This window comes from Canis aureus, chromosome 23 (assembly GCF_053574225.1).
Source record: "Canis aureus isolate CA01 chromosome 23, VMU_Caureus_v.1.0, whole genome shotgun sequence".
NCBI classification, from domain to species: Eukaryota; Metazoa; Chordata; class Mammalia; order Carnivora; family Canidae; genus Canis; species Canis aureus.
Window position 1 is genome coordinate 2,604,606 of NC_135633.1, and position 13,765 is coordinate 2,618,370.

Here is a 13,765-nt window from a genome sequence, read left to right on the forward strand (position 1 = left end):
CGGGCGGGGCGGGGCGGGGCGGGGGCGGCGCCGCTGGACCAATCGGCGCCCGCCCGAGGAGCTAAATCCCGAGCGGCGGAGCGGGCGGCGCAGGCTGGAGCTCCCGGCCCCGCGCCCGCGCCCCGCGTGGATGAGACGCCCGCACGGCGGCTGCGAGCGCTGCTGCGGGGCCGGCGGCCGGCGGGGCCCACGGGGGCCGGGGCTGCGCGCGGGGGCCAGGAGCCGGGCGACGATGTGACCCCGCCGGGGACCCGCGGGCTGCGAGTGGGCCCCGAGGTAGGCGACGGGCGGGCGCCGCGGGCCGCGGGAAAGTTGGCCGGGGGGCCCCCAAGTTGCGGGAGGACGCGGGAGCCGCCTTCGTCGCCGCCGCGGCCGGGACCCCACCCGGAGGCCGCGGAGCGGGGCCGCAGCCCGGCGGGACCCGGAGCCCTCCCCTCCCCTCCCCTCCCCTCCCCGGGCGCGGGCGCGGGCGGGCGGGCGGGCGCGGGGGTCCGGGACACCGGTGCCTCCCGGGAGCCGGCCGGGCCCCCGCGCCCCCCGAGCCCCCCGCGCCCCCCGCGCCCCGGGGCTGCAGCCGGGCCCCGCGCCACCACCTGCGCCCCACGGGCTGCCCCGCGCGGATCTCGGGGTCCCCGTCCCAGGCCTCCAGCCGGGCCGCCCCCTGCGCCCCACGGGCTGCCCCGCGCGGATCTGGGGGTCCCCCCGCTCCCGCTGCCCCGGGGCTCCGGCCCGGCCGCCCCCTGCGCCCCCCGGGCCGCCCCGCGCGGATCTCGGGGTCCCCGCCCTCCGGGCTGCAGCCGCGCCGCCCCCTGCGCCCCCCGGGCCGCCCCGCGCGGATCTCGGGGTCCCCGCCCCCGCCCCCCGGGGCTCCGGCCCGGCCGCCCCCTGCGCCCCCCGGGCTGCCCCGCGCCGGTCCGTGCCCGTCGGAAAACTTGAGCTCCTCCCGCGGCTGCGGCTGCGCCCGCGCTGCCCCGCCCCGCGCCTCCCGGAGCACCTTGCGGGGCGCGCAGGCCTGGGAACCGGACGGGGCGTCCCGACGGGGTGGGGGGGGCTTCGGGGACGCCCAGGCGGGAGGAGCGGACGGGTGGGCTGTGCCCGGGCGACCGAGCCAGGCCTGGGGGCGGCGGGCGGGCGGGGACGCAGGCCTGGGGGGCGCGGCGGCCGGAGGATGCGCGCGGGGCGGGGGCCGAGGAGGAGGATGCGCGCGGGGCGCGGGGCGCGGGGCGCGGGGGGCACGGGCGGGGACGGAGGCCTGGGGGGCGGGCCGGGGACCGAGGATGCCCGCGGGGCGCAGGGGGGGCCGGGCCGGGGCAGCGCCGGGGACGGAGGCCTGGGGGGCGGGCCGGGGGGCGGGCCGGGGACCGAGGATGCCGGAGGATGCCGGCGGGGCGCGGGGCGCGGGGCGCGGGGCGGAGGGGGCCGGCGCTCGGGGCTAGGGAAGGCCGGGGGCGCCCTCTGCCGGCCGAGCTCCCCGAGCAGCCGCTGGAGCCGGGGGGCGGGGGGGGGGGGGCGGGCTGGCTCTTCGCGACCCCTGCGGGCGCCGGGGGACACCTGTTGAGGATGCTGCTGGCTCCCGACCCGACCCGACCCGACCCGGACGCGCGTGGCTCGTGGCCCCTGTCGGGCGCCCCGCGCGGGGGTCACGAGGGCCGAGGGTGGGCGGCGGGTTAGGGCCCCCAGGGCCCGTTTCGCGGACCTCCGGGTCCCTGACCCTTACTGCCCGATGTCAGGGGGAGCCAGGGGGCAGTTTTTGGACAAGAATGCAGGAATGTCCGTGGCCAGAAGCAAAGAAAATCCTATTTCTGGATGTTTATTAATGCCCCCAGTGCAATTATGTTTTAAAGCAAACCGGTGTCTAATTGGGAATATTGTTGTTGTTTCTGAAATGCATAAAAACGTGGTAGGCTATTAAGTAAGATCTTCACACTGGCTCTGCTTCCTGGAAAATGCTCCTTCTCTATTTTTACCCAGAGATTTATGAGTCTATGTGTTTATTATAAGGTTAAAAGCCATTTTGGTTCTATACCTTTTTTTTTTTTTTTCTTTACAGTTTTACTTACTGGGGTATACTTACAGACTTCATCTGACCATGGGAACCCTCCATGGTTACCTCCTGCAAAACACTATCACTTTCAAGTTGAAGTTTCTGAGATAACGGCTTGCGGTGCTCCATGTTGTTACCCGTAGTAGATCTCATCACACGTTGTCACACGTAGCACCGAGAGTGCAAAGTTTTGGCCCAGGGACCTGCACCCCTTTAAGACACTCCTTAACTCCTGTTCCCTGTTTCTACAAACACCTTATGATTTTTCTCTCGTGAAGTTCACCTCTGGGTTAGCAGCAGAGGTGAGAGAAAGGAAAGAGACACTTGTTGAAACGTAACCGTGACTTTTCCTGGAATTTAAAACATGTTGGTCACCATGACTGGAATTCCAGGGCCATAAGGTCGTTGTCTTTTTTTCTTTGACGTTATTTTGCAAAATGTGATTTAAAAAAAAAAAATGTTGGTAAATACAGACTGGTAATGAGTATTTTGATAGGAGAATTGTTATGTAGGTAGTGCTATTTTAAGTTATTACAGAACGTTTTCTATTTATAAATGATATAAGCAGAAAGAAATTATTTCCAGATAAACAAGACTTACGTACATGTTTTGAAGCACTAGAACATTGCATCCACACTTAGACATCACATTTTTTTTTAAAAGCAAAATAACAGCGTGATTTTCCACATGCCTTTGGAGCCATTCATAGCCCATTCAGAACTGAATTAGTAACTGGAAATCATGTTTATTTTAAGGTGATATGTAAGGTTATTTAAGGTATAAAGTAGGTCAACATTTTAAGCATCCACGGAATAAAGCATTAAGGAAATCTCTTTTAGGATGTCTTTTCAATAAGTGTAACTTTTACTTTCGAATGAGAGGAACCAAGAAAATGATCCTTTGCCTAAAAAGCAAATGATTCATTTATACTAAGTGAATGAATTGTCTAAAGCTCCTAATGGCCAGAGTGGTGGGGTGGGGAGGTGCTGGGATATTGCTGGTTCATTGTGATTTACCAGGAGGGGGGGAAATCCTGTAAATGCAAATTTCTAAAATCCTGGCTTCAAGTCTTTTGGTTTCCTGTTAATAGGGGCACCATTAGAATGTAAGCTATTCCCTTCTTCCTGGAATCTTACTTTTCAGTAGTCAAAAATGCAGATGATTGATAATCCCATTTCTTTCAAACATAAATAGCTCTGGCTTGTAGCTCAGCACACAGCAAGCTGGGCACGCCCACCCGATATAGCAGAGAGCTCTGTTAACATTTTTTTTTTTTTTTTTACCTTTGTCTTTAAAATGTTCTGTAACTATCCCCCTGCCCCCAGACCTCCCTTCACAGGGCACCCAGAGCTTCATGCTCTATATCCAGGTAGAGTCACGGCCAGCAGCTTTGGGTCTCAGTCACGGGCTTACTCCTCAACCAAGCTTCAGGAATATTGGAGATGTACACAGTGGAAAGGTCATGTGCACGCAGTTCATTAGCATTTTAAGATCTAGGCAGTTAGTCCCAGAGTAGAGAGAACAATTTTCGACTTTGTGAATGAAAGCAGAGAGCATGGAAATTGTATGATTGCTAAACTCTGAGCATCTTTTAGAATGAAAGGCACTCCCATTTCGATGCCTATAATACCAAATTTATTTTAATGGTTGAAACATCCTTTTCAACTGCCATCTCCCAGTATGGAAGATTGCAATTTGTGTGAGGGGGCCAGCTCAGCCAAATGCAAGTGAATATGTCCCTTTAATAGGGTAATTGCTAACTTTTCTCAACTTGTTTTCAAACGATTGTTATGGAGCACTCAGTTTCCACTAATTGCAAAATTGCTGCTTAATTGAAGGACTCTCAGCCATCGAGAGCAGCCATTCAGCCGCTGGCAAGCTCTGTAATCTCAAACTGTGAATTGCATTTTAAAGAGGAATGGAGAAGAGAATTCAGGGGGAATTCTAGGTTTTACTGCTGGCTGCTCAGTGGAGGAAGAAGGCATTTGAACAAGAATCACATTAAGTTGCGTTGTGATAAATTGTCTTTACTAGGATGAATAACATACCCAGATGGGCTTCAAAAGTGAGTGAGCAAACTTATTGGTTACCCTTCTGCATCCATTTACTCCGTTTAGTATGGAGTAATGTTAAGCAAGAAATGATGTTGGCAAATGAAATCCGTATGTCATTTGTATGTGGTGGGGCTTAACCCTAGGAAACAGAGGAAAATTTTGGTATTTTTAAGCCTAGGCATATGGATCCTCAAAGCCCTCTTCAAGGCATTGAAGGCATAGAATTGTTCAGTCCTAAATAATTTTATACTTAAACGCATCTCTGGCTTTCTAGAACACTTTTACCAAAGCCTTAGGAGAGGCATAGACCCAATTATTAAATATATGGAGTCATTCTTCATGACAGACATGAAACAATGAAGCTCACCAATATATTGATTTCTGAAAAACTTTGGGGGGTGGGGGGTAAGGGAGTGGGAATACGGTGTGTTCCCCAAGCGCGACAGGAAGGTATTCTCGGCTCAGTAGGAAAACATGCGGTAAGAGGTATGGAAGCTTTCCTTTAGATGCAGGTACTCCTGTTCAAGTTCAAACCCTGGGGCGCTTAGGCTCTTGGTTCACCAAATCTGACCAGATTTGCTAGACGCTAAGAAGCGGTTGATGTCTCATTGGTACATTGTCTGAAGTTTGAGGATGGGTTCCATTAAATGAATTGGGGGGAGCCGGGTGCGGGACCCAGGAGAGTGACTGGGGGCGGGGGGCGGGGGGGAAGCAGAGTCAGTTTACAAGCTTCAGGGACAGCCATAATCTAGCAAAAGTTCATTTCCAGAGAGCCCAGAGAGTAACAAATGCTATGCAGTTTTCCCCCAAAGGTTCACTTGAAAGAACTTTTCATTGGTTGTCATGGTAGTAATGTCCTGATTTTGAAAGCTCACAGAACCTAGTAGCTCTTAAATGTGCTTTCATCTTGATTCCTTTGGTCTGACTGAAGCTTTATGACCACCTTCTGTGTTTTTGACGTGCCTCTGCATATTTAGAGGGAAGAGGGCGGGCAAAGGGAGAGTCCTTAATTCTAAGACAATATAACCAAGGACATGTAAAATCGTGATTAAAAAAAAAATCATTCAACTTCAAACCGGCTTATTAAAATGAAACTGGAAGACAGTCTGTCATTTAATTTCAACTAGTGTATATAAAATTAAGATTTATACTACGGAAATTCAAAAAAAAAAAAAAAGATAAAGCGGCATTTTCAAGAAATTGAAGCAACGCGTCAAAAGTTGAAGTAATAGTGCCACCTAGAGAACAAAATCACCAGCTTTACCAAGCCAAATGGCTTAATTTGCCATATGAGCCATTTCTTTTCAGGCTACAGTTACTTGTAAGTCTCCCCAGCTACTAGGATTGGCTCGCCACCCTCTTCAGATTTGGCGGGGGTAGGGGGCCCGCAGGGGGAAGAGATTTATTATGCATTTGGGATTGTCCATGAGATATTAAAACTGGCAGATCCACAGCTCAATGGGTACAGCAAGTCATTTTAGCATTTTAATATAGTAGCCAAATGTAGAACAGCCTGCCAGGAATAAAGGCTGGCTTTCAATATTTTTTTGACATTTATTATTTTTAATAATATGTATCGAAGCATCAAGTACAAAGGTTCTGATTTTATTCACTTGCTACAGGCAATTCATTGCACTCTCCGAGACACAGTAACACCAAATAAATTGAGTAGAGAGACCTTAAGAATGTCTTTGATCTAAGATCCAATTTTGACTTTAATGATTTGAGAAAAATTAAGAGTAAAATAAAGGATCAGATATGTAACAAGACTTTAAACACCAAGAAAGTGAAGGGGGGAAAGAGACAAGGAGAAGGAAATTTATAAGAGCTGCCTCAGCCTTGGACTAGATAAAGATAGAATCTGAGCCAGCACCAAGTAATAGTAGTGGAGCCAGGAACCGATAATTATAAATTAGCTTAAAATTCTTTGATGACAAAAATCTCTGTTTAGTTCACTTTCGCGTGCTCACACAATAGCCTCCAAAGCCGCGCTGGTAGCAGAGGGGGCCCTTTGACAAACGCTGTTGAAAGAACAAATAGGTGGATTAATAGTTGCTTCAGATTCTGACGAGCTGTGTAGACAATGAAGAAACCTCATAATTGCGGGAAAATGTTTACTTGTTTTGCTGGTAGAGAAGTAGAAGTTGGAAGTAGTAAGTGTAGTGCTGCTTTTTTTGGGGGGGGGGTACCTATTGTTGATGTCCTTTACTTGGCTTAGTTCTGAAATTTCTTATGCATAATTTTCTTCTTTCATAAAATCAATCACGTTTGGAACATAGGAAATGTTAGAGTTGGTTTAGGCAGTAGCAACCGGAAACTTACTGGTGGGTTTTTGTCTAAATGTTTTCCAAGTTTTGGATGTCAGTGACTGTGTTCCAGGGAGTGGAAACCCGTGCACATGTGCGTGTGTATATTTTTTTTAACAGTATATGTTAAGTAAGTGCTAATTTCTTGCAGTAAGCAGATAACCAAAGTCATATATTTTCTGTATTTTGTGTCATGCAAAGGAACGATCGGGTGCAGAAAACTACTTTTCAGGGGGAAAAAAGTACTAAAAAAAGAGGAGGAAGAAAAAGGAAACTCATTGAATAGGATTTTGGGGAGCCCTGGGGGGCTCAGTGGTGGAGCAGCTGCCTTTGGCTCAGGTCATGACCCCAGGGTGTTGGGATCGAGTCTCTCTCTCATGGGGCTTCCTGCATGGAGCCTGCTTCTCCCTCTGCCTGTGTCTCTGCCTCTCTCTGTGTGTCTCTCATGAATAAATAAATAAAATCTTTAAAAAATACAACTTTTGCCACACGAGATTGTGTCCAATCAGTCTTGGTCTTGGAGCTGCTGGCATCAGCATTTGCTGCATTTTCCGATGCTCTTTCTGCCTTCCTCTGTTTTTGAAAACTGAGACTCTGCCCAAATCAGACAAGTTTCTCTTATCTGTTCACGTGTTTGTTTATTTCTTGAATTACGGGGAGTGTTTTTCAACACAGATAAATTTCTTTTACATCCTACGGGATCTGGAGGTCAAGGAATTTGCTTCGCGCTGCTGGAAGGGATGCTGGGCAGAGGCCCAGGCCACATTCCTCGACCAAACGTCAAAGGTGCGGGCTCCCACGCCCCACTGGGAAAGCGCATCCGCAGTAACATGTTGGCTGATGACGTCTCTAAGGGCACAGACGCTCCGCTTACCACATGGAAACACAGAGCCAGAAGACACTGTTGAATCATAGACTTTGCATCGTTTACATTTACTTGGATGTAAAATAGTATGATTCGGTTAAAATCCATCCTATGACCATAGGCTAGAATAGGGAGTTGGGCAAAGGTTTGGGGGGACGACTGTAGAAAGGCAACCTAGGTGTGCTGACGTACCCGCAGGTGTGTGTGACTGGCGGGGTGGCCCCGGGCAGGAGCACAGCCGCTCCCGCGTGGGTCTGCACCCCCGCAAGCGGAGCGCTCACCTGGGGAAGCCAGGGACTCTCCTCCGCTCTTGGATAGACTCTGCGTGGAATGTCATCTTCGAGGGACTCAAGCTGCTTTCCCATACTGAGAGCCCAGGGACACGGAGGCACGGGGCCTCTGAAGTCATTGCATGTGAGGAACGGTGGAGGCGACTTGGAATGCATGGCCAGGAGAGAAAAACTTAGGCTGGAAGGGCCGGTGGGGTTCGGTGTCTCAGCAACCCCATCACATGATCCTGGCCACCTGCAGTGCTGGCTCAGGAAGAGCTCTGAGGCCCCAAGAGAAGGCCCCAAGAGAAAGGATGTTCCTACGGCCCATGGCCCATGCCCCATGCCCGCCGGGGCCTTGGCGGCAGGTTTGGGGACCTCCTTATTTACAGGACGGTCTTCACGTGGGGAGGAGGGAGTGTGTTGGTTTCCTGTCACCCCAGAGAGCAGCTCCGGGACTGTGAGATAATGTGGGTGCCCTCCAGTGTCTGCAGGTGTGCTCAGTGCCATTTAATTCGGCAGATGCTGAATGCTTGCTTAGTGCATACAAAGCGCTTCATCAGGCGGATTTATGATCTAACAAAAAAAGAGGCTTTTTAGGGATAGGGGTCAGTTCCAGGTATAGATGCTTAAGCAGGTTGAAAACCTTGTGGGGAAAAAAAAAAAAAAAAGAAAAAAGAAAACCTTGTGGAAAGGGTGCATGCCAGTGTGGAGGTTGGGGTGCGGTATACGGGGCCAGGAGTACCCAAGTTTTCAGACGCACGGACCATATCGGAAAGTGAGCTCCCCGTTTTCACTTAACGTACAATCCCAATGATGACAATTACCTGTCTTTGCTTTTTTAATCCTCTACCTTTGCAGCTTCATGGAGTATCAGAAAGGCTTCTCATATTTTTACAAAATGCTGCACTTTTTCCCTACTTTCGTATGGATTCCCAAAAGTAGTTCTTTTTTCCTCTAGATCAGACTAAACAGAATGTTTCTAAAAAGAGCTGATCAGATTCAGATGCCCAAATTGCTTAACAAATTAACTTTTGACATTTGGATTTTCTAGAGAGTTCAACAGCGGGGCTAAAAAAAACCCTTGAACATTCACCTCCTCCTTCTGGGAACCAAGAGCTCTTCAAATAGGATGGTTTTCCAGAGTTTCTCTCTTTAAATATAATAGGTCAAAGAAGTGGACCCCTTCCTCAACCCCGGGGGAAACTGGGTTTCAACATAAAATTTCTTTTTTATAACTTATTTTGCTCTTGTGTAGACTAGTTGGAGATTAACCAACATGGATATTGTCATTAAAATGCAAGTTTAGACAATGGGGGTGCACGGCCCACTCCCATACTCATGAATATTTATTCTTTATGACCCATCTCTCAGACTCCTTTCAAGTATCCTATAGTCAGCATGTATGGGTTTACTATTTACGTCCCCTTTAGGACCTCACACATTTTGTAGTTTATGTTGCTGTGTGTATGTTTTCTCCTGTTTCAAAGCATTTCTTTTTAAAAAGTGGGAGTATTCACTTGATGGGATGAGCACTGGGTGTTATTCTATATGTTGGCAAATTGAACACCAATAAAAAATAAATTAAAAAAAAAAAAGAAAGTAGGAGTATTATCCACAGCGATGACTGTTTGACTCCTGAATTCACCAGGCATTCGCCGAGCACCCAGTGGGTGCCAGACACTGGGCTAGAAGGGGTTTCTCTTCCCTGAACGGATCCATCCGCCCTAGGTGCTTGAGAAATCCATTGATTTTCCCCTATAAAGCTTGGTTACCTCTTCATATACTCACTTCAAGAGAGGCCTGGTCCTTAGACAGAAAAAAATCTGAGCAAATTCTCTGACTTCCTCTCCATGCTGTATTTTTAGCTCTGGGCTGTAACATTTTAAAATGACTTCCTCCTCTTTTAAGAGTTGATCTTTTTTATCACTTGACTTTCGGGTGTCATTTTGTATGCAGGTAGAGACAAAAGTGCTTATTAGTCGTGGTCTTCTCATTTTGCTACTTGAGGGTATTCCGCGAGGAAATCTCTGTGCCAGTTGCTGGTAGAAGCCACAGTAGGACTTCTGCACCAAAGATGCTGGTTCATTTCCACTGACTTTGTGATGGATTTTTTCCCTTACATACAAGGACATGTTTGGGCCTCTTAGTATTCAGGAATGTGTCTTTCATTTGACAGTGTTTATAAATGCTGTATGTATATAAATTTAAATTGTGAGAATGCTTCCATTTACTGGAAGCTGGTTTCATGGTTCTGCTGAATAAGGGAAAGATGGAAAACTCAGCGTAGTGAGTACTATCTTGCCTTTAAAGATTAGTCGGTAACAGGTTTAAATTTAGTAATGTGTCTCTTTAGCGTTTACTGAAAACCACTTTTCAATCCATGGGATCTCCTTTCATGGTGAAGTCAGGAGGTGTTTTTGCTCAAATATGCGGTAGAAGTACGAGTCCATATGTGGTGTTCATGGATCATGTAAATACGCCGATATAACTAAGAGCAGTTTGGCACCATCGGCTCAGAAAGGATTGTTTAACTTCTTGATATATAACAAGGAAGCGGATTTTCATGTAGTTCTGTGAATTTCAGAAAAATCAGGAAGTGGATCGAGAGGGGGGTGATAGGTCCCACTTTCCTTCTCATATGCCAAGCTCACAGCCACGTGCCCAGCCCTCTCCTTCGCTCCTGAGCAGGGCGGCGAGAGTAAGCAGTGAATAAACGGTGCCAGAGAACACCCCATGCTTCGTGTTTTGAGACGGACTCAGACAGAGAGAGACACATGTCCACTAACCTCAAAATCAGTGATATAAATATTAATAAGTAAATTGTAGAACTGGCTTTTTCCCCCCTTACAAAACCACATCTAGGAATCGGCATCTGTAAGACAACAGTAAGCAGAGCTGTTCTAATTGAACTGCAGGTGAGAACATCAGTGTCCTGCCCCTTTGACCTCAATTTTGTCCCTTGCAAGAGACCCCTTGACACTCTGCTCTGCAAAACCCAGATGGGAAATGAGTTTTCCAGGTAAAAGTCAGCACATAGAAATCCCAAAGTCCTAAATCTTCCTTCTTTTTTTTCCATGAAAAGGACTATCCTCCTGCCCATTCCTTAGCCATTCATTCTCTTGCATTGAGAGTTGTATTCATCTGCTTGTTCGGAGCATTCCTTAATCAAGGAGATACTTGTACATGACATTTTCCCCATTGCATAGTTTTTAGAAATAATCATAGATGTATAATGGCTGAAAAGCAATGAGGGATGACCTTAAGGATTTTATTGATCATTAAAATTGGTCATTAACAAAATTCATTTTAAAATGCTTTTCCTAAAATATCAGTGTGTTTTTCTAGTTCTCACGTTCTTGACAATGACTTTCTTAAAAGTTGGAAGCCTTTATCATCCTAGAGCCTCTGATTGTTCTTTAGAGTCATTCGCATGTAAAAATCTAGGGGAACTCGCACCATCGCTATTCCAAGCACCATAAGAGGATGTGAAAACTCGCCCTAATGCAGTAAGCATCGGTATTAGACCAAAATTCAGTTGGTTTGTCATCGTTAACGTTCCTACATGGTTTTCTTGGCTTATGTCATATGTAGACAAGACTGCACACAGTAATAATCGTGTCCAAAATCTTGTTTCATATTTTAAAAACACATTCCCATGTCTCATTTCCTTTGATCCTACAAATAACCCTTTGAAAATGATTGAGCGGACATTATTCCCATATAACAGATGGGGAAACTGAAGCTCAGAGTAGTGAAATAATTTGATCCAAGAGCCGGGATTACAACTCAGTGACTGCTCCTGACCTAGTCCTCTTCCATCATGTCTGTCCACCACCATAACCCATGGTATTCAGGTAAGAAACCATATTTCACCCTTGGCACATCAATGTGAGTGTCTGGCACAGGTGTAGGCCAATCGCGTCGCCTTGGCCTAGTGTCCATGCTGTAGAGCAGAGATTGGCGACCTTCTGCATGCCAAGGAGGAAAATGATGATGGGAAGATTTTAAAAGATTGTTTTAAAGAGTTTTTAAATTTAGTTTCCTTTTTTATTTTTTAAGAAGAAAACTCTTGAAGAGAGAAACAGAATAAGTGATTTTTTAAAAAATATTTTATTTATTTATTCATATGAGAGAGAGAGGCAGAGACACAGGCAGAGGGAGAAGCAGGCTCCATGCAGGGAGCCTAATGTGGGACTCGATCCCGGATCTCCAGGATCGCGCCCTGGGCCAAGGACGGTGCTAAACCACTGAGCTACCCGGGCTGCCCTAAATGAATTTTTTGAGCTTGAGCTTCTTCATTAAAATTTTACTTAAAGCCGAGGATCCGGGTAAGTGAACCATTGGAGAACATACCAGAGCGGGATCCTCACACCTGATGATCATCAGAATTACTTTTGAAACTGTAAAAAAAAAACCACCCAATACAGAGATATCAGGTACTAGTCCTTGAGATCCATCGGTTTGGGACAGAGCCCGGACATATGGTTAGAAACTTCCACATGCAGGAAAGCTTAAGAATTGCTGAACGAAAAGCCAAATAAATTGAATATCCTGTCTTTAGAGAGACTTATCATTTACTTCATTGCTCAAATATGTGGATTAGCGCATGGTTAGAAGGGATTTGTGGCCTTGTAAATAATCAGGAGTTCAGAGGCTTTGAGATGGGAGGTCTGCTGAAGACAGTCTCTGACTCCAGAGATATTTCCCCTGAGACTTCGTTGAGAGCAGACGCGCTGGGACACTCTTCCCCAGCTCAGTGATCAAGTTGGAGTCCAGGCCCACCACTTCCTACAGGTGTGACCGCGTGCCTGTCGCGTACACTGTGCCTCAGCCTCTCCGCGGGGTGGTGGTAAGGATTCAGTGCTTTAAAACGCGTAAAGTGCTCGCGGTGGTGCTTGGCGTAGGGAGGGCTTCATGAGTCCTTCAGTCACTGTTGTTGCTGTTGGCACTTTCCAGGCCTACGTAGCACCATTTGTGACTGATTATCAAGACAATTAAAAACTTTATTAACACGCCTCATGCCTACATTTGCTTCACTTGGTACCGAAGTTGACGAGACCAAGACTCTTTTGCTGTACTCTTTGGAGTCTAGTTTGTTTATTAACGACTTTCTCCCCCCCCCCCACCCCCGCCCCATCCATCTAAATCCTGCTCATTCTTGAAGACCCAGCTGGAGTGATGGAGCTGGATTCCAGGTCTGCCCCTCACTAGAGCTGCGATCTTGGGCAAGTTGCCTAAATTCTCCATGCCTTGAGTAATGTTGAGGGAAATACTCCCCCCTCCCCATCCTGTGCTTCTACAAGGGCACTTGCCCTTGTCAATGTGTAAAATGCACACAAGAGAAGGGTCGGATCAGAGAAGCATGCTGGGTCTGCTCTCATCCCCATTACTTGCTCCTTTCTGTGAGAAGTGGTGAATAATCTGGTCAGGGGGCCCTTCCTGAATCTCTCCTCTCCTGGAGTGTATACTCTATGTACATCAAAGCAACGGACCTTCTGTGCTGAAATCGAGCCCACCGCTCTCCTGCTCTGTGGGACCACCACATCCAAATGTGTAGGTTCTTGCCGGTCCAGCCATTATGCAGTAAGCAGTAAGTGCAGGGCAGGCTTCTTCGGGCCCTGCCAAGACCTGTGCCCACCGTGTTTCCCAGCCCAGCTTTGCTAACATGAGGTTGACTCTGTATTTTTGATTCCCTCTTGGCAATTTGCTTCTGTTCTGTTCTCAATTCAGAATCCTGAAGCGAGGAGGTATGGTGACCCTATATACGTACTAATAAGTAGGAAGTTGAATAAACAATAATTTTTTTTTTCAAAGTTGAATGAGTTAGGGTCCTTCTCCCAAAACAGCTGAGTTACCAGTTAGCTTTTGTCTCCCCATGTATTTCAGTCTTTCTACATTTTATTTTAATTCCAATTAGTTAACATACGGTGTTACCTACAGTTACAGGCATAATACAGTGGTTCAGCAACATTGTCCATTTTAGTCTTAATTCTACAATTAAAATTGTAAGCCCTTTGAAAGCAAAACCTATGTGTCTTGTGTTGTCTTAGTTCCTATAGCACATAGCTGACAGGTGGGCATATACATAGTAGGTGGTGCCAGAGGTACTTGCTAAATAAATCAGCATTTCCTTCACGTGTGGGAAAGACCAGCGTTGTCATGTTCAGCTAGGCAAGCACGTGAATGGAAGTGCCCATAAACGAGTCTTGATTTCCAGCTTCCAT

The 13,765-nt window shown here is 47.9% G+C and overlaps 1 protein-coding gene across 5 annotated transcripts in view; it reads left to right on the plus strand.

Annotated features, from left to right (window-relative positions):
* The window catches only part of BDNF (brain derived neurotrophic factor), a 51,417-nt gene that overhangs the window by 19,830 nt on the left and 17,822 nt on the right, over window positions 1–13,765 (plus strand). Inside the window, exon 1 of one of the 5 annotated variants that reach the window (XM_077866156.1) lies at window positions 141–276. The exons of the other annotated variants lie outside the window; for them this stretch is intronic. The gene's annotated coding sequence lies outside the window, so the exon portion shown is untranslated. Of the gene's footprint in view, window positions 1–140; window positions 277–13,765 lie in introns of those variants that run through there. 5 annotated transcript variants of the gene reach the window in all.